The sequence below is a fragment of the Paramormyrops kingsleyae genome, chromosome 8, assembly GCF_048594095.1.
Source record: "Paramormyrops kingsleyae isolate MSU_618 chromosome 8, PKINGS_0.4, whole genome shotgun sequence".
Taxonomy (NCBI): Eukaryota; Metazoa; Chordata; class Actinopteri; order Osteoglossiformes; family Mormyridae; genus Paramormyrops; species Paramormyrops kingsleyae.
The window spans coordinates 3,242,660-3,266,003 of record NC_132804.1 but is presented as its reverse complement, the minus strand read 5'-3'; positions in this window follow the sequence as shown (position 1 = coordinate 3,266,003).

The following is a 23,344-nucleotide window of genomic DNA, read 5'->3' as shown; positions in this document are numbered from 1 at the left end:
GTGGGCTTTTAATGGAGCTGTGAGCTCTACAGCGACCTTTTAAAATAAGCAGGATTCAGGAGAGCTGCTCTTCTGCTGATTGCATGTCATAGCTGGGAATGGCCATCAGTGCTGCGGTGTGCATACGGCGTGTTACGGCGTGTTACGGCGTGTTAGCCTTCTCAGCCGAGTGCACAGGAAGAAGATCCACTGGCAACACGCCAGAATAAAATAAAAGTCCCGACGTAAGCTTGAATGGTTTAAATTTTGCGGGCGTGATTGCGGGCGTGATTTTCATCAGCGTAAGGAATACCTTATTTGAGTAATAATGATGATGGTGCTGATGACATCAGCATTCACTTTCCCCCGAAGTAGCTAGTTAACCAATCTATACATTAAATTAGCAAATTATCCATTCATTCATCTATCTTTTTTATCACTTGCCCTATGCAGGGTCACAGGTCAGGCTGCACAGTACTGCATCACAATAATAATCGCGGGTATATGATGCATGAGCAATAATCACTAGGGCTTTAGATGATGGGCATAAACAAGGTCAAAAGACATTAGTGATGTGACAGTACTTTTTGCAGTTTAAAGTCCGACACATTAATTAAACATAAAGATACACAAATACATACAGATTACTAACTTTTGGGTACCATTGCATGCCTTTCATGAATATTTATTGATCTATTAGTTAAGTTCTCCCCAAACAAGCTTGATAGGCCAAATGGCCTCCTCTCATTTGTAAATTTCTTATGTCCTTATTTTAGGCACACTATTAATTTGCTTATCAAATTGTGGGCATAAGTAAACGTCCGTATGGTACCCAAAAGCCGGTGTTCGTGTAAATGTTTACGTCTGTCATGTGATAAGAACATAAGAACATAAGAACTATACAAACGAGAGGAGGCCATTCGGCCCATCGAGCTCGCTTGGGGAGAACTTAACTAATAGCTCAGAGTTGTTAAAATCTTATCTAGCCCTGATTTAAAGGAACCCAAGGATTCAGCTTGCACTACGTTATCAGGAAGACTATTCCATACTCTGACTACACGCTGTGTAAAGAAGTGCTTCCTTAAATCCAGTTTGAAATGTTCTCCCGCTAATTTCCACCTATGGCCACGAGTTCTTGTATTTGAACTAATGCTGAAGTAACTATTCGGTTGAACAGCATCCAAACCTGTTAGAATCTTATAGACCTGGATCATGTCCCCCCTCAGTCTCCTTTGCTTGAGGCTGAACAGATTTAGCTCAAATAACCTTTCCTCGTATGACATTCCTCTAAGACCAGGAATCATTCTTGTGGCCCTACGCTGCACCTTTTCTAAGGCCGCTATGTCCTTTTTAAGATATGGTGACCAAACCTGTACACAATATTCTAGGTGAGGTCTCACCAAGGAATTGTATAATCTTAGCATTACCTCCCTTGACTTAAACTCCACACACCTGGAGATGTACCCCAACATCCTATTGGCCTTTTTTATTGCTTCCCCACACTGGCGAGAATGAGACATGGAAGCATCAACATACACACCAAGGTCTTTCTCATAATCAGCTACCTTTATTTCAGTAGGTCCCATAAAATACCTGTACTTTATATTTCTGCTCCCTACATGGAGTACCTTACATTTGTCTATGTTAAATTTCATCTGCCAGGTGTCAGCCCAGTCACTAATTAAATTAAGATCCCGCTGTAGCTGCTGAGCCGCTAGTTCAGTATCTGCTACACCACCCACCTTGGTGTCATCTGCAAATTTCACCAGTTTACTGTATATATTGGTGTCTATATCATTTATGTAAATTAGGAACAAAAGTGGTCCTAAAATTGAACCCTGCGGTACCCCACTATGAACGCAGGCCCACTGTGACATCGAGCCTCTTATAACTACTCGCTGCTTCCTATCCGTTAACCAGTTATCAATCCAAGTCGCTACAGTTCCTAAAATACCTGTCGCTTTGAGTTTAAGTGAGAGCCTCTTGTGGGGAACAACATCAAAAGCCTTTTGGAAATCTAAATAGATGACATCATAGGCCTTCTTATCATCAACTTCCTGAGTAGCTTCCTCAAAAAACTCCAACAGATTTGTTAAACAGGATCTACCTCTCCTAAATCCATGCTGGCTATCCCTCAAAATGTTATTTGAGTCCAGGTAATCTACCATTTTCTCTTTGATTATAGCCTCCATAACTTTACCAGTTATACAAGTTAGACTGATTGGCCTATAGTTTGACAAATTACTTCTATCCCCTTTTTTGAAAATGGGCGTTATGTTGGCATGCTTCCAATCAGAAGGTACCACACCTTCAGATAAGGATTTTTGAAACAGTAATGTTAAGGGTCGGCAAATAATATCCCTCATCTCTTTTAACACTATAGGTAAGATGCCATCAGGGCCCTGTGATTTATTTATTTTGAGCTTAGCTAGGCTTTGCAAAACATCAGCTTCAGTTATATATATATTAGTTATAGACGATGTTGAATTAGTAATAAGAACTGGTAAGTTACTAGTGTCCTCGACAGTGAATACCCGTGCAAAACTATCATTGAACTCATTTACTATGTCAATGTCGTTTTCAATTATAAGACCCTTACTATCCTGCAGATTAGTAATTTCAGCTTTTAGAGCTCTTTTAGAGTTAAAATACTGGAAGAAACTTTTAACGTCATCCTTAGCCTCCAATGCGATCTTCCTTTCGACATTCCTTTTAGCTCGTCTAATGTCATTTTTTAATTCAGCCTGTAGATTTAGATACTCTTGCTTTATTATGTCATCATCAGTTATTTTCCATCTCTGGAACAAAGCCCTTTTCCTCCTTACTTTATACTTTATGTCCCTATTAAACCACCTAGGTTGCAATTTCCTAGATTTATTTTTGCTAGAAACAGGTATGAAGTCCTCTTGTACTTGCAATAACGTGCTTTTAAAAAATTCCCATGCCTCTTCAACAGTTTTGTTATTTAACTCCATCCAGTTCACGGTTTCTAGTTTTAATCTCATACAATTGAAGTTAGCCTTCCTAACATTATATATTTTTGATTTGGACTTTGCTCTTCGGGCACTAAACTTAACCTCAAATTTAACCATGTTATGATCGCTACTGTCAAGTGGTTCTAAAACATCTAATTTACCAATCCTGTCCTGGTTATTAGACAAAACAAGATCAAGAATGGCATCTCCCCTGGTAGGGGTGTTAACAAACTGAGTAAAAAAACAATCCTGTACTAATTCCACCATCTCAAGTTCATTTTCAGAAGAGCCAGCAACAATGTCCCACTGTATCCCCGGTAGATTAAAATCACCCATAACTACCACATCATTTTTATTGCTCATAATCCTAATATCACTGTATAACAATCTGCTTTCCTCAGCAGCTACATTGGGTGCTCTGTAACAAACACCGACAATTAGGCTATTTGAGTTTGTAGCATCTAATTTTACCCATATAGCTTCCGTACTTTTACTTATATCAGTAAGCTCCCTTGCCTGCAAGATTTCCTTTACATATACTGCAACACCACCTCCCTTCTTACCTATACGGTCTTTACGGAACAATGTGTAACCATCCATATTATATTCTTGTCCATCCTTATCACTCAACCACGTTTCAGTTATTGCTATAATATCATAAGAGTCCGATGAGATAAGAGCCTCTAAATCATGAATTTTATTCCTAATACTCCTGGCGTTTAAATACAGACAACAAAGGGTAGGCTTATTACAGTGCCTACTTATAATATGATTTTTTTGGGCTTTCCGTTTCCCCCCAGTTACATACTTAACTAACCTCCCTGCCCCCCCAGTCCCTAGTTTAAACATTCCTCAACTACTCTACAAATACGCCTTCCCAGTACACTGGTTCCCCTCCGGTTCAGATGCAACCCATCCGGCTTGAACAGGTCCCACCTGTTCCAGAAGGTCCTCCAGTGCCCCATAAACCTAAACCCCTCTTTCCTACACCATCCTTTTAGCCACGCATTTAATCTCCTTATCTCAGCTAACTTAGCCTCACTTGCGCGTGGCACGGGGAGTATTTCGGAAAATACCACCATGGACGTTCTGCTTCTAAGCTTATTGGCGACTTCTATAAATTTATCCTGCAGAACAGCCCTTCTACCCTTGCCTATGTCGTTGGTGCCAACATGCACCACGACAACTGGATCCACCCCAGCTGGGGCCAAAAGCTTGTCCACACGATCTGGAAGGTCTCCTACCTGGGCACCAGGCAGGCAAGACACCGTACGGGACCCTCTATCACGCGTGCACACATAACTGTCTACTCCCCTAATAATTGAATCCCCCACTACCACAACCTCCCTCTTTCTGGGGGGAGGGGGCTCCTCAGTGCCCAAGGGCCCACCTGCTTCCCCAGTCCCTTCCGGCTCTAAAGCTGGAAGCACCTGAAACCTGTTAGACACAGACACCTCAGGTGATGCCGCCTCTGTAACGTGTGTACGCCTTTTCCTGCGTCTACGACCTACGGTCACCCAGCTCTCTCGACCTCTCTGCTCTTCATTCTCCCTCCCCCCCGTTAGTGGCGTACACACCGTCTCCCTAAACGGCGTATCAACTAGCTCATCTAACTCACTGTTGCATTGGATGCGAGCCAGTTGCTCCTCAAGGTCGCGAACCTTGACCATGAGTGAGTCCACTAGCTTACATCGCTCGCAGATGAAGTCCGACTGGACACTAACGTCCAGAAGGGCAAACATCTTGCAAACGCAACACTGAGCTGGCCCCATAATTAACTAACTCACTATGACCCCGTACTCCCAGCCCAGTAAATTTATATAGTGTATTTAACTATAAAGATTAATTTGCGTAACAATAAATGCAGTAACGTGCGGAGTACACTAAAATAAGTTATTACTTGTGTTAAAACGGAACTTAATTATTATTTTATTAAAAATTTTAAACCTGATAAACTTACTACTACTTACCAGAAGAACTTCTGCCTGAACCAAGTATGAACTAAAAACAAGGCGAAATCGAAGTTGCTCTTGGGAGGTCGAAAAACCACAAAAACCCCCTCACAGCAGGCTAGCTACTGCCGGAGCGGGAAAAAAGTGGAAAATGTCCTCCCGGCCCCGACTGGCGACCGAGCAAAGCTCAGGAGCAACTGTCCTTTTCCGACGCTTGGTAGCGATACCGACGTTAGATGTTATTAGTTATAATCGCCCCGCGGGTGTGTGTTACGGAGTTTAAACGCGGACAGAAAAACGCCGCGCACGCGACACCCGCAGCTCTCTGTCGGTAATAATCGCGCTGTTGATTAACAGACAGGACAGACAAGCACTCACGCTGACCGAAATAAGAACAATAAATAGAAATAAACAGCCACCCACGTAAACAGGTAAAGCACACAAACACTCAAAACACTCCAAAAAAACAATCCCAAACAATCGCTGCAGCTCAACACCACTCTCTCGCAGCAATCCCAGCAATGCACCGGTGATTATTGCTCAGGTGCCAAATAATCGCAATGTGGTGTCGTTCAGGTCTAATCAGGGGGGTCCAGAGCCTATCCCAGAAGCTACAGGCACAAGGCTGGGAATAACCCAGGGTGGGGGGGCATGGCAGGGTACACTCACACACCACTTACTCACACACCACTCACTCACACACCACTTACTCACATACTACATATACACATCATTCACACCCATGGACAAACTGGCAACTCCAATTAACCTCAGCATGTTTTTGGACTGGGGGGGCCGGGGGACCGGAGAACCTGGAGGAAACCCCACAATGACACAGAGATGACATGCAAACTCCACACATGCAGAGCTGGGGCAAATTAATCAAAGTGAAATAAAAACAGGAACTATTCCCAAATCTGACACAACAACCTTTGGGCTACAAGAACTTTCTCTACCCTGAGCTCTGCTTCATTGACCTAGAAATGCCCAGTGGAAGAAGTTCTGATGTGCAGATGATGGAGATCTGTGAGGCACCATGGAGACCCTCCACCGTCTGTTCGGTGATGAAGCCCCCACACACGCTCTGATGCTGGTACACATCTACCTGAGCATTCAGTCGATGCTCAGCATAGCTGCACTTTTGCCTAGTTGACTTCTAAATAGCAAATTGTAAACACATGTGCTATTTGCCTCATTTCCACATCATTTTGGGCAAAAGCATTTGCGAAATATATTAAAAGTAAATGTAAATGACCAATAAGGGCAAAGGAATAAGGTACCTGCACTTCCAGATCCTCTCATGCAGTGTTTCTCAATCCAGTCCTTGGGGACTCGCAGACAGTCCACATTTTGCTCTTTCCCAGCCACCGGTATGGACTCTCTAGCAGGGACCTGTGAGAGAGCAAAAACGTGGACCGGATTGGGAAACACTGCTCAAACGCCTTCTGTTAGCCTGATGGGGAAGAAGGAAGAAAGTCTAGCCGAGGAGCCTTGAGGGCCAACAGAGGAATGTGTTTATGTTTATGTCTCCACTGCATCACAGAAGCATCCAGGAGACCGTTGGATCCTGTCATCCTGTGAGATCCATGAAGAGCTCAGAGGGTTCTGTGCTGTCTATACTGGCTCTTTAATTACTGATCTATACCCATCCGGCGGATATAAAGGGAACACAAGCCTGAAAGAGGCCTGCTTCCGAAACGCAGGAAGCTGAATGAAGGCAGCTGTTAATCCGCACGGCCTGATTTCACAGACCTTCACAGACCCCGGAAATAACTGCATTAACAGACTGCCGGTATTGAATGCGAGGGGTCTTCACAGAGTGAGGCCGTCAGTTGTGGCTTGAAAGGGGGGCAAAGGCTCCCGTCCAGCAGGCAAATGCAGACTGGGGTGCAGAGCCAGGAGCTGCTCAAAGCTTCCACCCACCAGCAATCGATTTCAAAACTCTTACCATAAATAACCTTAAAGATTACATTAAACCTGAGGAAATGTCCCGTGTTTAAAGGCCTCCTCTAACCATACTGATCTTTTTGGAGTTTTATAAGCACTTGATTTGTAATACCTAAAATTTCTTTCTTAATGACTTTATAGTACATCAGGCCCAGTAAGATTTATAGTAACTATTTCTCCAGCTGGTAACAGGGTGAAAGAGAGACAGCCTCCCAGTGTGAAGGAGAGACAGCCTCCCAGTGTGAAGGAGAGACAGCTCCCCAGTGTGAAGGAGAGACAGCCTCCCAGTGTGAAGGAGAGACAGCCTCCCAGTGTGAAGGCCTGTGAAGCCCGAATTCAAATGCTACTCTCTGACTCCAAATCTCCCTTATCCAGTTGTCGCTTCTCCCCATGATTGGCTCGTGTCTTTCACCCCAGCCACACTACAAAAGAAGAATCTGTCCAGAATCAAAAGCTGATGCTCAGTGAAATCCTACATAGTACAGTGAAACCTACAATAACTATTTTTGCCCCTGGAAAATGAGTATTATATATAAAGATTGTCTCTACTCGATTTGCAGGAAACTGAGTCACGGCGTGTTGTGGGAGTTCAAAGCAGGAGGACATTTGTTCTAAATTGTTATAAATTAAATACAAATATGAGTCATAATGAACTATCTACGCTGCACTTTCCCTCTGCTCACAGACGTGTTTATGTCCCAGACTATGAATCTTTGTAAAATTGCCCCAGAGAGCCTCAATGGAGGTATTTTATTGACCATTAGAGCTTACAACAGCCCCAGCGTGATGATGTAAGACTGGACAGAGCAGCACCACGAGAGAAAAATGTTCAGCGTTACATTCTCAAACATGTCAGATTAGTCACAATCGATCAGCGAACGAAGGGTTTATCTGTAGTTCTTGAACGCCCTGCACACCAAGGGATCCTGGGCCGTGGAGCCCAAGCCCAGGAGATAGCGGCCTGTCGCTTCCCACCATCTCTCCCTTGCATTGCTCACAAAGAGTCCAATCAATAGTCACAATCGCATGCTTTTCGGAGCCGCTTGTAGCTGTCAGTGGATGGATCTAGGGGTGGGGGGTGCAGTTTATTTCCATTATTTTAATTGTTCTTCTCAGACCAGTGCAATTACCACCCTGAGCTAAATATGACCCTAAATATCTATGACCAGTGGCTGCTTCAGTAAGTGCCCTACTAAGCAGCACATGCCCCCCCCCCCCACCTCCCCCCAGGGCAGAGGAAACGCCCCTGGCTGATGCTTTTAGTCACACCACGGTCTGTATACTCCAGGCCCTGGAGTGCGTGAGAATCCCAGGAATATGGCTGTTTCAGAGTCTCTAGACCCACTGCGTCTGACGAGGAGAATCAGCCGATCACAGCTTGATTCTGTCACGGCGGGGGGGGGTTACATTCTCTAAGCAATTCCCAATGTGCTGCGGGTGACTGAGGCAGTTCAGGCGATCCAGGGAGCTGTTGGTTCATCGTTGAGCCTCCTCCGCCAGCCTCCGCCAGCTGGGCAGACCTCGGGTACAATGTGGTTTCCCCGCTCTACCCGCAGTGCTCTGCACGTGTGAGCGCACTGCACCCCCAATAAGATGATTCTACCCTAAAATGTGCACCAGGTAGCCCAGCAGTTCATTACGTACAATTACATCAACAGGCGGTGTGACGACTTCACTCCGGTGACAGTGCTGCAGATCCTGGGTCTCAAATGCACAAATTGGACCATAATTACGCCCCCCCCCCGAGTCACTATGTTTGTTGCTTACAGCAGATAGCAGGAAAAACCCCTAAAAGCTTTGCCAGTGTAATTGCAAAACGGGGGGCTCTCACTTATAGTGTTTTAGCAGCCTGTACTGCAGTAGTGACTAAGCCTTGCATCCATCATCATGACTCTGTGCATCAGTGGCTGTAAGGACAGTTTGCTTCTCACTACCCCGGAGATAAAGCAAAGGTGGCACCTCTGCCTTTATGGGTCCAGTTGCACTCTTGCCTAACCTGAATTTATTTTTCATCTGAAAGCACAGTGCACCACTACAACAAGACATCGTCACCTGAAAGCACAGTGCACCATTACAACCAGACATCGTCATCTGAAAGCATAGTGCACCACTACAACAAGACATCGTCACCTGAAAGCAGAGTGCACCATTACAACCAGACATCATCTGAAAGCACAGTGCACCATTACAACCAGACATCATCTGAAAGCACAGTGCACCATTACAACAAGACATCGTCACCTGAAAGCACAGTGCACCATTACAACCAGACATCGTCACCTGAAAGCACAGTGCACCATTACAACCAGACATCGTCATCTGAAAGCACAATGCACCATTAAAACCAGACATCGTCATATGAAAGCACAGTGCACCATTACAACCAGACATCGTCACCTGAAAGCACAGTGCACCATTAAAACCAGACATCGTCACCTGAAAGCACAGTGCACCATTACAACAAGACATCGTCACCTGAAAGCACAATGCACCATTAAAACCAGACATCGTCATCTGAAAGCACAGTGCACCATTACAACCAGACATCGTCACCTGAAAGCACAGTGCACCATTACAACCAGACATCGTCATCTGAAAGCACAGTGCACCATTACAACCAGACATCGTCATCTGAAAGCACAGTGCACCATTACAACCAGACATCGTCATCTGAAAGCACAGTGCACCATTACAACCAGACATCGTCATCTGAAAGCACAGTGCACCATTACAACCAGACATCGTCATCTGAAAGCACAGTGCACCATTACAACAAGACATCGTCATCTGAAAGCACAGTGCACCATTACAACCAGACATCGTCATCTGAAAGCACAGTGCACCATTACAACCAGACATCGTCATCTGAAAGCACATATTCAGGGACGCAAAATCAAACGGTGACCCGATACTCAGGTTTTCTTTAGGGTTTCCTCCCACCGTGAAAAAGCTAGGAGCTGGTTGTTTTTAGACACATTGCCCATTCTGTGTTTGTGTGTGTGTGTGTGTGTGTGTGTGTGTATACCTTACCTTGCATTAATACTAGTCTTTCCCAGATAAATGGCTCTGACCCCAAGCTTCACTATCAACTGTGTCCAGATCTCAAAGGAGAGGAGATGGGATATGTACAGAGAGGCATTCCCATGGACTCGTGCACTTGGCAAACGAAGCATTGTTTCATTTTATCAGTGTGTAACTTAGTGGGAATCTTACCTTCAGATAAAATAGGCCAGTGTGACCTCAGCACCCATCTCTGCGCATTTGGAATGAAATCCTCTGTATCATCATGCATAATCAAATTTGAATCCCCTAATTACAACATCACTAGGAAATTGGATTCTGTGTCATATGTACAATACAATAGCTTTAGTGATTCTGTATATTTGGTTAAGGCTGCATATCTGAATGTCTGACCTGTATGTTTCAGCTAAAGTAAATGTCAATAGGAGGAGTAAAACTCACGAACCAATCAGCATGTAAGTCAGCAGTACTCTAATTTTTTAGTATTTTTTGTTTTCATGCCCATTTCACTATCAGCACACATGAGGCTGGTGTCTTGGTTGCCCCTGTTCTCCTGCGTCCCTCTCCAGGCGCGGGCTGCAGATCTCTCGTGGCTGGGCTCTGCTCAGTCTGACGTCGTCGGTCTCACCCATTCAGCGTCACATTTGGTGTATTTTGTAGCTGGTCTTTTTCTATTGAACTGCCTCGTGGGTCTTCGTTGCTGCTCCTTAGCGGGTTTCCCCAAATCAGGTTCTGATTGGGTTTTTCACTTGTCCAATCTGCATTTCACCCGCTGTAGGTTTTCCATTTGCTCTGACAGGGTGCTTCCCCTGCCCAGTCTGCTTTCCACCTCCCTGCGTCTTTGCTGATTTACATTATGTTCCGTTTCCGATTCTGAGTTTGTACATTATCTTCTTGTTTGTTGTCAGTTGGACAGTCATTGGCTAAGTCATGGCTCACTTGAGCCAGGCTAACCGTGTCATTCTGTCTTTGCCTGGTCTTTCTCAGCTTCCTCCAGAAACTGAGAAAAGCACACTTCTTTTTTGGGTCTTGCGCATTTCCTACTTTGGGGCCCTCCACCTACGTGCAACTTAAACCCGTACTGATGTCTTCCTGTCACTTCCTTCTCTGTCACAGAACTGATGCAACTGCAAAAGTTGAGCCTGTTTTTCAGCAGTGTCTTATTTGGAATAGTTGCTAAGATTGAAATGTGAATCACTCTTTATATAGAAAATCTTCATTCTGTGATATCACTGACCAGTCAATGATGTCATCTGCCATTCCATTCAGGAATTTCATTCTGTTGTGACATCACAAAGGGCCCTCCATATAAGGCATTTGTTATTTCATTGTTTATTCCAGTACAGGGTTGCTGATTGGGTTTAAAAATATTAAAGCATCATTTCTAAAAAAATCCCTGTGTGAGTGTGGGTGCCTGCCCTGTGAGCTTTCCCTTGTCTCGTGCTCTGTGCTTCATAAGCTAAAGCAGTGCTTCTTAAACTGATCTTCAGGGACCTCCAGACAGTATATGTTTTTGCTCCCTCGCAGCCTCGCAGCAGAATGCATCATTCTAATGCGACATTAAACTAAGTCTGTAGTAGACAGGACCTGTTTTCCAAGCACAGAGCTTAGGTCCAGGATTCTGTACCTAGGGTGAGTAGATAATCCATGTCAGGAAGGACACTTTGAGGTACTTCGGGTTTTACAAACTACTTTCAAATCGAAAGGCTCCTGTGCCCAGCTAAATAGTTCAGCTCTTCTTGTGCTTTGACTGGTTTGTTTCCTTGCCTGAAAGACTCATCCAGCTGTTTCACATTAGCATTAGTGACACATGCATGATTATAGGAGACTGACCAATCAGCACACAGCAAGAACTCAGTGCTCAAGTGAAATCCAGGTCCGTTTAATTGAAATGGTAATTTACAATTCCTGTCCTAGCCCAGAGTGTCCTCTCTGATATGGAGTATCTGTTACCGTATCTGTACCCCAAGCTTAATGAATGTTCCCTCTAATCAGTAGGGATTTGGTTTGTGCTTGTGGGTCTTCTTTTGCAGCCTCAGCTCAAACTTACCATTAACATTTGTGCCATTTTTAATCAAATGATTATGAGCCATCCTGAGCCATAGAAGTAGTTTCTGCTCACAGGAAGACAAACAACCAACAGGGACTTCATTAGAAATAAAATTTTTATGTAGCATAAAGTTAAAAAGCCAGAGGAGATGGGAATTTTTTAGGATAAGCACCAGTTAATAATGATGCAATAGGAAACATTGACTCCATTAAGTTCAACAGTGGTTATGGGCCCAGATGAAGCCTCAGCTATGTCCTCTGAGTAATCGAGTTTTCTCCAATGATGCAAAAGTATGTTGTCCATAAAATTTGGCCACAATAAATTGCCCTTATGTGTGCCCTCTGATGGACTGGCATCCTGTGCCCATAATAGAAGAACAAATTTCCGAGACTCAATCCATGGGATATACTTTCAAGACAATTTCAGAGGAGCTCAATTTTGGAAATTTAACAAAAGTTCTTTGTTGGATTACATGACTGAGTTTTGGTTCCCAATACCTGTCAGGATCAGTCCCTGCCCTGTCGTTTCCCTGCCTGGCCAGTAGGTGTTGCTGCTCACCCCTTTCTTAGTGTTTGTGACCGTTGTGATTATGACACACCTGAACCTTGTTAGTCCTAACCCTAGTGTTTGAGTTTTATGACCCGCACCTGTGACTTGTTGCCCCTAGCCTTTAATCTTTGCTTTTATTGTTATGGTTCACAGCTGTGCCGTTTTTGGCCCTTGTTTTCTCTGTGTAAATATGTGCCTGCCTATGCCTTTTGCTGCTGCTGTTCATTGTGTTTGTTCCCTGTGTGGTGTTTGTATGTTACCCGTTTGTCTTGCTATGATTGTAGTAGATTTGTATGTCTTCTCCCCTGCCTTCCCTCTTGCGTAGTTCCAGCCTTAGTTTATCCAATTCCAACCTGCCTGCCATTGTCTTGTCCCCTCATGGTCCTATTTATTTCATGTGTGTTTGAGTTTCAGTTTGTGTCTGTAAGCCACACTGCATGGGATTGTCCTTCCGCCATGACATTACTGTTACCTATGATGAGGAAGCCTAACTTTAGCTCATTGACAGTCTCATCTCAAAAACAACAAATATGGACAGAGTGTTTTAAATTTGCACTTCAGTTTCTCAGTAAATTCTAGCGTGATTGCAGTTTTAATGGGGAAAACCGTTATTGAATGTGGATGGATATACAGTCAGAGAAAATGTCCATTGTCCATCCATCTTCTAACCTCATATCTAGTACAAGGTCATTAGGGGAGGTCATTCCCAGATCATCCTTTTACATATTGTGACGTCGCAGGGCCGGTCAGCATAAATAGGTGCTTTCCCACAGCAAGAACCTTTTTCAGGAACCAGAATTTGTCGCATTTCCTCCAGTAGCAGAGGAGGTGGGAGCCCCCCTGCTGTGAGACCCTTTCTCCGCCCCTGGTTATCACTGCAAGGACTCAACCTGATTATAGCTCATTGGAGGTAGTTCCTGAATGCTGTTTTAGTCCCGACTCTTTGCTAGATCAAGAACTAATGGGTCAAGCATATAGCGATAAACTTTGCTGATTGGTTGAACACAAGCACCGATGCTAACTTGGAAGTGACAAAGAAATGCTGGAAAAAGAAAATAGATGTACTGAAGTAAATATTGAGCAGATGGGATTGTTTTTGTAGCTTGATTACATTAAATGTGTTGATGAATACCTTGCTGGTATCTGACTAATTCTGCATCAGAACATTTGATCAATAACTGACATACTTCTGTCTAATAGGAGAAACTTGCCTGCACTTATTAGCAGAATAAGGTTACATTTGTTTTTTATTCTGTAGAAAACAAAAGATCGATCTGCTGGCCAGACTAGATAGTGAATTATGAACATATCGCAGACTTGGTGAGTGATCATAAAAAAATACAACACACACTCATTTATATATATATGTATGTATATGATATAACAAAAAATTCCTCAGACTCCTGATTGCCTATGATGAAACTTCAATATACAGTATATATAAGCAGCCTGCTTTTCTGCAGTGCTCAGCGATATATGAGGTGAACAAGCGTGTGTCTGTGGTGAGGAATTTAAATCGGTACAACTGTCAGACGATGACATCTGATACTATCCTGCATCTCCGGCAGGAGGATACTGAGCAGCTGGTGAAGTGGTTTGGTTTAAGATCCTCAAACTCACCCCAAGCCAGCGTTTCAAATATGTGATCCATATCTACACATGCACCAACATGTTTATGGGGTCAGTTCAGGCTATGTTTGTGTCTCAGTCACGGGCCTTTAAATTGGAAAACCCTCCTGATACTGTAGGAAAATGAAACACCGCCCCCTGTTGGATAATGCAAAGGTTGCGGGGTGAGTGTGACACTGCCACAGCTCTCGACTCTTGACAATGAACAGAGTGCAAATGAAACCATATTTCCTAACTGAGGATCCTAAGCATTTGCTCACCAGAGAAAAGTAAAAAATCACATCAAAGAAGTTCTTTCTAAAAATAATTTTTAAAAGTCTGTTCACTACAAAGCATCACTTCCAGGCCTCTCTTTGCAAAAACCATCCTTAGTGCTTTCATGATGAAGAAGACATGAGAACAAACTGCAGAGTCTTTCTGGACATTAAAGATATACAGAGACATGACAAAAAACACCACTTACGATGCATAAATGGATCAGAGCAGTTGCTTGCAGAGCCCATAAATTTAAATTCCCCTAACTCATCCATCCATCCATCCATCAATCCATCCATCTCACATATCTGTTTCTGAAGCACAAAAACTCTGAGCTCTTTGTAATGTAAAATATTGAACTGTCATGCTTGTCAGTGCAACTACATGCAATTCATCCATGCATCTTGTGACAAAATATCCTGGTTTGATGTCACGGACAGGGGGGGTTTAGGGGGGAGGACAAGGCTGGGGAAGCCCCCAAAAATTCTGTCCAACACAGGGCACATATACTCAGACACTACAGACAAGTCAACATGATGACTTGAAATACTGTATTTTCCAATAGCAGCTCATCTATCTGTAATTCTGTCGAGACAGTGGGTGTATTTAAATTGCAGGAATGGTTTAGGTAATTCACTTGACTGGCATCCTCTGGAAGGAAATTAAGTTGAGAGAAACTTATGAGGGACGTAATCAGACATGTTTCATAAGCGATCAGTCTGACGGTGAACTGGGAGCAGCACAGAGAATGTTGTATTTCAGTGATTTGCTGTGAAGCAAATGAATGTATATACAGAAATGGCCTCTATTTCAAACTATTTCAAAGTCGGTTCGAAAGACCTCCGCCGCCCCCGACACAACAAAAGGGGATTCATATTCGTTGGTTCAGTAGCAAAAGCCTGAGCCCACTGTTTTAATTATACTTGTAGTGGTTTACTCTGGGAGAACTCTAATGAAATTTACTGTAACTTCTATCTGCATGGATGTTTTGTGAGGAAGAACAGAGTCACTGTCTGAAACGGCACAGCCACAGTTTAATCCTGCTGTTTTCTGAAGTTACCTTTCAGCCTGCGCTACATGCTACCAACACTAAAAGGAAGTAATGAGATACCAGAGTCTGAGGTTTCTATGTGAGCAATTTCTGTGGAAAATACAGCAAATCCCTATAACTTGGGATGCAAAGCCTCACTTCGGGAAGTATATACATAAACCGTAAGAATAATGAGGAAATTAGGCATGGCTTCTGTTTGAGGGCGCTTTCTGTAATTACATCGAGAGTTAGGTTGGGAATAATTAGCTTGATTGGTCATGCAGCAAGGCACAGACACATCACACATCCTGAAGCGTATCCAGCAGGCCGGACTGAAACTGCCAGTTCAGATCACTGTCACGTCTCACAGGGAAAGGGGGGGTATGTCTGTCTGTGTCCTGGCTTTGCCGTGACATGGTGGACGTGACGCGGTCCTGGCTTTGCCGTGACATGGTGGACGTGAGGCGGTCCTGGCTTTGACGTGACGTGGTTGACATGACGCGGTCCTGGCTTTGACGTGACGCGGTCCTGGCTTTGACGTGACATGGTCCTGGCTTTGCCGTGACATGGTTGATGTGACACGATCCTCTCTTTGACGTGACATGGTTGACGTGACACGGTCCTGGCTTTGGCATGATGCAGTCCTGGCTTTGACGTGACATGGTTGACATGACACGGTCCTGGCTTTGGCGTGTCACGGTCCTGGCTTTAACGTGACGTGGTCCTGGCTTTGACGTGACGTGGTCCTGGCTTTTACGTGACATGGTTGACGTGACACGGTCCTGGCTTTGACGTGACACGGTCCTGGCTTTGACGTGACATGGTCCTGGCTTTGATGTGACATGGTTGACGTGACACGGTCCTGGCTTTAACGTGACGCGGTCCTGGCTTTAACGTGACATGGTTGACGTGACGCGGTCCTGGCTTTGACGTGACGCGGTCCTGGCTTTGACGTGACACGGTCCTGGCTTTGCCATGACATGGTTGATGTGACACGATCCTCTCTTTGACGTGACATGGTTGACGTGACACGGTCCTGGCTTTGGCGTGTCATGGTCCTGGCTTTTACGTGACATGGTTGACGTGACGCGGTCCTGGCTTTGACGTGACGCGGTCCTGGCTTTGACGTGACACGGTCCTGGCTTTGCCATGACATGGTTGATGTGACACGATCCTCTCTTTGACGTGACATGGTTGACGTGACACGGTCCTGGCTTTGGCGTGATGCGGTCCTGGCTTTGACGTGACATGGTTGACGTGACACGGTCCTGGCTTTGGCGTGTCACGGTCCTGGCTTTAACGTGATGCGGTCCTGGCTTTGACGTGACATGGTTGATGTGACACGGTCCTGGCTTTGACGCGACACGGTCCTGGCTTTGACATGACGCGATACTGGCTTTGATGTGACATGGTTGACGTGACACGGTCCTGGCTTTGACGTGACATGGTTGACGTGACACGGTCCTGGCTTTGGCTTGACATGGTTGACGTGACATGGTTGACGTGACACGGTCCTGGCTTTGGCGTGATGCGGTCCTGGCTTTGACGTGACATGGTTGACGTGACACGGTCCTGGCTTTAACGTGACGCGGTCCTGGCTTTGACGTGACATGGTTGATGTGACACGGTCCTGGCTTTGACGTGACATGGTCCTGGCTTTGCCGTGACATGGTTGACGTGACATGGTTGATGTGACACGGTCCTGGCTTTGCCGTGACATGGTTGACGTGACATGGTTGACGTGACACGGTCCTGGCTTTGACGTGACACGGTCCTGGCTTTGCCGTGACATGGTTGACATGACATGGTTGACGTGACACGGTCCTGGCTTTGGCGTGATGCGGTCCTGGCTTTGACGTGACATGGTTGACGTGACACGGTCCTGGCTTTGACGTGACGCGGTCCTGGCTTTGACGTGACACGGTCCTGGCTTTGACGTGACATGGTTGATGTGACACGGTCCTGGCTTTGATGTCATGTGGCAGTCCGGCTTCCAAGCCATCTTGATGTGCAAGTGCTGCAAACAAGCCACTCCGCCCTGAGCCCCATTTCTGCCAAAACACTCATATGACCCTAGGAAAGACAAGAAGGAAAAGCCGTGACCTGGCCCCTCCATAAACAGGAAACAAGTTCATTGACAGGATAGCAGTTTGCAATTAGCCATGGACAGAAATTTGATTTTAATTCCAGCTGTGGCGCAAAACAAAATGACGTCATACAAGTGAGCAAAATGAAAAAAAATACAGCAGTCTCCTCATTTCCTTATCATCCAGACCACTCAATGAAAACAGACCGCCCACAGAACCAGCAAATCGAAACGAGAAATGACCTTCTCATGCCACCACTGAGTCTGCAAGATAATAGCGATCCTCCAAACAGTGAGGCCCTAACAAGGGGCTGCAAACGGCCATTTTGGTCTGTTTATCCACGTGTAATAAACTCCCCTGGGGTCAGCGACTACTGTGTGGGCATGTTTGTGAGGGAACTAGGCCATTCCCACCAGCCTCGCGGAGCATTCAGTACCGCATGGGGCAAACCCTGTCAACACCCATGCTGTACCACAGGAAAGAGTTCGATTCACTTTTTCTCAGAGATGAAATTTGTGGCATGTGAGAAACAGAATCAAACAGGCTTAAAGAAGGAAAGCACAAATCTCGCAAGTAGCAACTGCAAAATGGGTCAAAATGGATCAAAGGTTTTAACTCTTAAGAGGGACAAAGTCTAAACCAATAATCTTAATACTCCCCGGCACGTCTGGAGAAGCAGGCAGGCAAAAAGTCCACCTGAAATATTTAGCCACTATGTTCAGACTAATTACTGTACTGTGATTCTAGGGGGCAGATCCAATTAGCTGGTGTTTGATTTAAAGTTCGCCCCTATTCCCTGGTGAAAAAGACTTATTTCCTGTGAGACGCATGTCACAGACTAGAGTTTAACTCTGCCTGCTGGTGAGCTCACAACCCAGATTTGCACATTTTATTTCCTTGGAGAGCATTGACTAATTTAAAATAAAATGAACCACTAGTGCTCTTCACTGTCCTCGAGTACACCGACATGAAGCCATGTGCAGTCGAGATCTTTGGTGATAGGTGTGAAACACGCACACACGCAACTCATTATCACAAACACCAGGCTACCAGCATTTGTCATCACGGTCACCAGATGTCACGCCAAAGGCATCCAAGATGTCACAGTGCTATTAAGCGTCCAATAAGACAGCATCCATTATGTGGGGGAAGCAGGAGGTCAGGCACCCCTAGTGGGCAGCAGAGAGCAGCTCAGACCACTGCCTGTCAAAATCAGCTGTCAGGTTGGTAGCAATGCAAACCGGAGGAATCGCCATTATGCACATGAACGTGAAGACTACCTGAAATTATGAGCTGCACACATTCAGCACACTCATAAGCAACAGTTTAAGTACAAGCTGTGTTCAACTATAAGCTGTGAGCCAGCTAGACACTTCCAGGAGTACATGTTAATCATGTTAACATTCATACTATAATACAATAAATTCATAATAAATACCATAACGATGGAGTGGAGACTGAAAACATCGCAATGAACTCAGGTCAACCAGAGTATGACCGTGAGAGGCAGCCCCATTTATGAGAGACACATGTTATATGACACCATGAGGGAAGGGGAGATAGAGAGAACCTCCATCGCAATCTGGGGAAATTAAGAATCATACCATTAGGCTGGGGCCTGCCATACCTTCCCAAAGTTTTAACTATCTGTACATTTTTTATTTACACATCAAACATGTTCAGAAGGGGGATATCTATGTCTGCGGACCAAGAGAGTGCAATGGGATAAAAAATAAGGTGACATAGAGCTGACGCTTATAGCGTAATACAGGCAGATTTAGAGTATTACTAGCATTACTCTTGGTGAGCGGTATTATTAGCATTACTCTTGGTGAGCAGTATTACTAGCATTACTCTTGGTGAGCGGTATTATTAGCATTACTCTTGGTGAGTAGTTTCACTAGCATTACTCTTGGTGAGCAGTATTACTAGCATTACTCTTGGTGAGCGGTATTATTAGCATTACTCTTGGTGAGCAGTTTTACTAGCATTACTCTTGGTGAGCGGTGTTATTAACATTACTCTTGGTGAGCAATTTTACTAGCATTACTCTTGGTGAGCGGTATTATTAGCATTACTCTTGGTGAGCGGTATTATTAGCATTACTCTTGGTGAGCAGTTTTACTAGCATTACTCTTGGTAAGCGGTATTATTAGCATTACTCTTGGTGAGCAGTATTAGTAGCATTACTCTTGATCAGCAGTATTACTAGCATTACTCTTGGTGAGCAGTTTTACTAGCATTACTGTTGGTGAGCAGTATTACTAGCATTACTCTTGGTGAGCGGTATTACTAGTATCACTCTTCAGACGACAAATGCAGAGTTGTGGCCACAAGCAGACACGGACGCTGATCGCGGGAGTGAAATCAGGGGACCAGCGACAGCATATTTAAGCACCAAAAATCTCAAACTGAGGAAACCTAAATACGACACTGCCCCACTTATGGGCGAAGAAGCTTCCTGAAATTTGGCTGCAGTAGGTGCTGAGGGGCACCATGTCAGACTGATCTGCCGCTTTCTTCGGGACCCACAGATGGCCCTCAGCAGACATCTCACCTTCTCCACCGCTGTCTGTGAGCAACTCACACAAGCGCTGGATGCTAAAAGGAAAAGCGCATGAGAAATGTAATGTCAGTATACACTCACCTAAAGGATTATTAGGAACACCATATTAATACGGTGTTTGACCCCCTTTCGCCTTCAGAACTGCCTTAATTCTACGTGGCATTGATTCAACAAGGTGCTGAAAGCAGTCTTTAGAAATGTTGGCCCATATTGATAGGATAGCATCTTGCAGTTGTTGGAGATTTGTGGGATGCACATCCAGGGCACGAAGCTCCCGTTCCACCACATCCCAAACATGCTCTATTGGGTTGAGATCTGGTGACTGTGGGGGCCATTGTAGTACAGTGAACTCATTGTCATGTTCAAGAAACCAATTTGAAATGATTCGAGCTTTGTGACATGGTGCATTATCCTGCTGGAAGTAGCCATCAGAGGATGGGTACATGGTGGTCATAAAGGGATGGACATGGTCAGAAACAATGCTCAGGTAGGCCGTGGCATTTAAATGATGCCCAATTGGCACTAAGGGGCCTAAAGTGTGCCAAGAAAACATCCCCCACACCATTACACCACCACCACCAGCCTGCACAGTGGTAACAAGGTGTTCTCATTCTGTTTACGCCAAATTCTGACTCTACCATTTGAATGTCTCAACAGAAATCGAGACTCATCAGACCAGGCAACATTTTTCCAGTCTTCAACTGTCCAATTTTGGTGAGCTCGTGCAAATTGTAGCCTCCTTTTCCTATTTGTAGTGGAGATGAGTGGTACCCGGTGGGGTCTTCTGCTGTTGTAGCCCATCCGCCTCAAGGTTGTGCGTGTTGTGGCTTCACAAATGCTTTGCTGCATACCTCGGTTGTAACGAGTGGTTATTTCAGTCAAAGTTGCTCTTCTATCAGCTTGAATCAGTCGGCCCATTCTCCTCTGACCTCTAGCATCAACAAGGCATTTTCGCCCACAGGACTGCCGCATACTGGATGTTTTTCCCTTTGCACACCATTCTCTGTAAACCCTAGAAATGGTTGTGCATGAAAATCCCAGTAACTGAGCAGATTGTGAAATACTCAGACCGGCCCGTCTGGCACCAACAACCATGCCACGCTCAAACTTGCTTAAATCACCTTTCTTTCCCATTCTGACATTCAGTTTGGAGTTCAGGAGATTGTCTTGACCAGGACCACACCCCTAAATGCATTGAAGCAACTGCCATGTGATTGGTTGATTAGATAATTGCATTAATGAGAAATTGAACAGGTGTTCCTAATAATCCTTTAGGTGAGTGTATGTGAAGGAAATAGGTAAAGATATAACGTGTATTAATACCAAATTCTCATTTTAAATACAATACCAACGTAAAGCCTCATTATGCAGTTAAATGCCTTTTCACGTCAGTAGATGGCGATATTGTGTTGATACATGTCAGGTTTGTAACTTCAACTTAAAGTGCATTTTTGTAATGGTAAGATGTCAGCATTTGAGGACCCCCTTCTTACAATTATGATAGAAAATGGCTCACATGTCAGCTGCATTTAGCCCTTGGACCCATTCGCTTACCTTCAGAATCGTCGTCTTCCTGCCGTCTGAAGGGGGCGCCGCACCGCGGCCGGGCCGCTCCTCTCCCAAGCTGAAGCCCGCCTGTAACCCATCATTTTTTCTGGATTTTTCTGGTTTTTAATTCCCACAACATGAAATCAATTTGGCCACCCAAATCCAAAGTAATTAATCCTAATAATCAACAGTAAAAATAACATTTAGTTCCAGGCTTCTGAGGAAGACCCCCAAAAGGTATGTTTTCCTTCCTAATACGAACTATTGATTTAATGAATTTCCACCTGGGAACAATAATGCATGTATTCATTTCTCTCTATCTAGAAAATGACACAGAATTATTGAAAATCTGCTGACAAAAATCTGACAGAAAATCGCACCCTGACAAGGCCGCTATCCTGTTTGTAAAGATGGAGCAGTACAGCTGCTTTGAATACCACTGCGGATTGGCAGGCGATGCTCACTGAATTAATATGTCAGAAGAGAAACAAGTACCAGCACAAAGTTCACCACGAGATTCATGTAATTAAAGATACAGCCTACAGCTCAATGTAATATGGTACTATCACCAAATATTTACAGAGAAACACACTATTTTAGAATCGAAAATTGAACAAGTGTGTGTCTACGATTCCACTCTTCTGGTAATTATATTCACCTTTATATTCACCCTAGTGATTGATGCATTAATTTTCTGATTAAACTTTCAGTTCTGAAGCGATACCTGAGGGGTATTTTGTGCTGGCATTTGACACTAAGCTGGAGCAGGCTAACTTCTCCGGGACCCCGAGGCTGATGTGGGTCAGGGAGCCGAAAGATACGAGGGGGCATTTAAAACAATGAGACATCAACACCATGCTAATCAATGTGTAGGGTGCCAGAGATGAAACGCTAGCTGGATAATATCAAAGACGTGGAATTTGTGATGTTTGTGCCGTTCTCTGTTAGCCGACTTTGTGCTGGTTCGCTTGGCAGTCAGGTAGTCGGTACCCTACCACTAGACTCCAGTGTGAAAAGAGAGGTTCTTTCTAAAACAAACATTTTCCACAGAAATTTATCCACAAATTTAATATATGGGTCATACTATACCTACTTCTGAAATTTAAATAAAATAACCAGCTAATTATGTTTTGGCATGCTGCTTTAAAAAAAAAATTAAAAAAAGAATCATTATGTTATGATGGCCTGTAAAACCGCTACTCAGTGACACATGATAAGCAGTAGGGGGATTTACAGAGAGACAGGCAGACACATACACACAGGCACAAATAGGCAAAAATACAGACAGACACTTAGACACACACACACAGGACATACACACAGACATACAGTACAGTGAGGGACAGACAGACACATAAACACACACAGAGACATACAGTGAGGGACACACAGACATACAGTGAGGGACAGACAGACACACAGACATACAGTGAGTGACATGCAGACGTACAACAGCCTCTGGGTTTCACACCATGGGACGACCCCTTTCATTCCCCACTCATTCATCTCTCCTGTCCTGGCAACCTAACACAGGAACTGGGGCAGAAGTGGCCACACATTACATCAGCGACATGCATGACCGCGACTGGTGCTTCCTCCCTCCATGCTCTGACAGCCCCAGGTATTATTACGCTTGGATCTGTGTAGCAGTGCGTTGAGGGGATTATTGCCCTGGAAAATAAGATCATCATGAGAGCCTGATCCTGTGAAATGGCCTGAGATTCCTTGGCATGTGGTGTTTCTATTGTTTTGTCCA